Below are 3,303 nucleotides of genomic sequence, written 5' to 3' on the forward strand. Positions count from 1 at the left end.
TACACTACAGAAATTCTGTTGTGGGGCTCTGCCCCTCCCTTCATAAGAACATAAGAATGGCCATACTGGGTCAGACCAAAGGTCCATCCAACCCCGCATCCTATCTGCCAACAGTGGCCAATGCCAGGTGCCCCAGAGGGACCGAACCTAACAGGTAATGACCAAATGATCTCTCTCCTGCCATCCATCTCCACCCTCTGACAAACAGAGGCTAGGGACACCATTCCTTTCCCAGCCTGGCTAATAGTCATTCATGGACTTAACCTCCATTAATTTATCTGCAAAAAGAACAGGAGTACTTGTGGCACCTTAGGGACTAACAAATTTATTTGAGCATAAGCTTTCGTGGGCTAAAACCCACTTCATCGGATGCATGCAGTGGAAAATACAGCAGGAAGATACATATATATATATATATATATATATATATATATACACAGAGAACACGAAAAAATGGGTGTTGCCATACACACTATAATGAGAGTGGGCAGTTAAGGTGAGCTATTATCAACAGGAGAAAAAAACCTTTTGTAGTGATAATCGGGACGGCCATTTCCAACAGTTGACAGGAAGGTGTGAGTAACAGTAGGGGGACAAATAAACACGGAGAAATAGTTTGACTTTGTGTAATGACCCATCCACTCCCAGTCTTTATTCAGGCCTAATTTAATGGTGTCCAGTTTGCAAATTAATTCCAATTCAGCATCTCTCGTGGGAGTCTGTTATTGAAGGTTTTTTGTTGTAATATTGCGAATTTAGGTCTGTTATCAAGTGACCAGGGAGATTGAAGTGTTCTCCAACTGGTTTTTGAATGTTATAATTCTTGATGTCTGATTTGTGTCCATTTATTCTTTTATGTAGAGACTGTCTGGTTTGGCCAATGTACATGGCAGAGGGGCATTGCTGGCACATGATGGCATATATCACATTGGTAGATGTGCAGGTGAACGAGCCTCTGATAGTGTGGCTGATGTGATTAGGTCCTATGATGGTGTCCCCTGAATAGATATGTGGACAGAGTTGGCAACGGGCTTTGTTGCAAGGATAGGTTCCTGGGTTAGTGTTTTTGTTGTGTGGTTGCTGGTAAGTATTTGCTTCAGGTTGGGGGCTGTCTGTAAGCAAGGACTGGCCTGTCTCCCAAGATCTGGGAGAGTGAGGGATTGTCCTTCAGGATAGGTAGTAGATCCTTGATGATGCGCTGGAGAGGTTTTAGTTGGGTGCTGAAGGTGACGGCTAGTGGGTTCTGTTACTTTCTTTGTTGGGCCTGTCCTGTAGTAGGTGACTTCTGGGTACTCTTCTGGCTCTGTCAATCTGTTTCTTCACTTCAGCAGGTGGGTATTGTAGTTAAGAACACTTGATAGAGATCTTGTAGGTGTTTGTCTCTGTTTGAGGGGTTGGAGTAAATGCGGTTGTATCTTAGAGCTTGGCTGTAGGCAATGGATCGTGTGGAGTGGTCTGGATGGAAGCTGGAGGCATGTAGGTAAGTATAGCGGTCAGTAGGTTTCCAGTATAGGGTGGTGTTTATGTGACCATCGCTTACTAGCACTGTAGTGTCCAGGAAGTGGATCTCTGGTGTGGACTGGTCCAGGCTGAGGTTGATGGTGGGATGGAAATTGTTGAAATCATGGTGGAATTCCTCAAGGGCTTCTTTTCCATGGGTCCAGATGATGAAGATGTCATCAGTGTAGGGCAAGTAGAGTAGGGGCGTTAGGGGACGAGAGCTGAGGAAGCGTTGTTCTAAGTCAGCCATAAAAACGTTGGCATACTGTGGGGCCATGTGAGTACCCATAGCAGTGCCGCTGACTTGAAAGTATACATTGTCCCCAAAAGTGAAATAGTTGTGGGTGAGGACAAAGTCACAAAGTTCAGCCACCAAGTTTGCCGTGACATTATTGGGGATACTGTTCCTGACGGCTTGTAGTCCATCTTTGTGTGGAATGTTGGTGTAGAGGGCTTCTGCCTCCATAGGGGCCAGGATGGTGTTTTCTGGAAGATCACCAATGGATTGTAGTTTCCTCAGGAAGTCAGTGGTGTCTCAAAGATAGCTGGGAGTGCTGGTAGAGTAGGGCCTGAGGAGGGAGTCTTCATAGCCAAACAATCCTGCTGTCAGGGTGCCAATGCCTGAGATGATGGGGCATCCAGGATTTCCAGGTTTATGGATTTTGGGTAGCAGATAGAATAACCCTGGTCGAGGTTCTAGGGGTGTGTCTGTGCAGATTTGTTCCTGTGCTTTTTCAGGGAGTTTCTTGAGCAGATGGTGTCATTTCTTTTGGTAACTCTCAGTGGGATCAGAGGGTAATGGCTTGTAGAATGTGGTGTTTGAGAGGTGCCTAGGAACCTCTCGCTCATATTCCGACCTATTCATGATGACGACAGCACCTCCTTTGTCAGCCTTTTTTATTATGATGTCAGAGCTGTTTCTCAAATACATTTGTTAGTCTGTTAGGTGCCACAAGTACTCCTCATTCTTTTTGCTTATAAAGACTAACATGGCTTCCATTCTGAAACTTACTAATTTATCTAGTTCTCTTTTAAACCCCCTTATAGCACCAGCCTTCACAACCCCATCAGGCAAGGAGTTCCACATGTTGACTGTGTCTGTGTGAAGAAGAATTTCCTTGTATTTGTTTTAAACCTGCTGCCTATTAATTTCATTTGGTGGCCCCTAGATCTTATATTATGGGATCAAGTAAATAACTTTTCCTTATTCATTTTCTCCACGCCACTCATGATTTTATAGACCTCTATCATATCCCCCCTTAGTCTTCTCTTTGCCAAGCTGAAAAGGTCTAGTCTCATTAATCTCTCCTCATATGGGACCCGTTCCAAACCCCTAACCATTTTAGTTGCCCTTCTCTGAACCTTTTCTAGTGCCAGTATATCTTTTTTGAAATGAGGAGACCACATCTATATGCAGTATTCAAGATGTGGGTCTACCATGGATTTATATAAAGGCAGTAAGATATTCTCTATCTTATTCTCCTTTTTTTAATGATTCCTAAAATCCTGTTTGCTTTTTTGACTGGCACTGCACACTGTGTGGTCGTCTTCAGAGAACTATCCATGATGACTCCAAGATCTCTTTCCTGATTAGTTGTAGCTAAATTAGCCCCCATCATATTGTATGTATAGTTGGGGTTATTTTTTCCAATGTGCATTACTTGACATTTATCCACATTGAATTTCATTTGCCATTTTGTTGCCCAATCACTTAGTTTTGTGAGATCTCTTTGAAGTTCTTCACAGTCTGCTTTGGTCTTAACTATCTTGAGCAGTTTAGTATCATCTGCAAACTTTGCCACC

This window comes from Mauremys mutica, unplaced genomic scaffold (assembly GCF_020497125.1).
Source record: "Mauremys mutica isolate MM-2020 ecotype Southern unplaced genomic scaffold, ASM2049712v1 Super-Scaffold_100125, whole genome shotgun sequence".
Taxonomy (NCBI): domain Eukaryota; kingdom Metazoa; phylum Chordata; order Testudines; family Geoemydidae; genus Mauremys; species Mauremys mutica.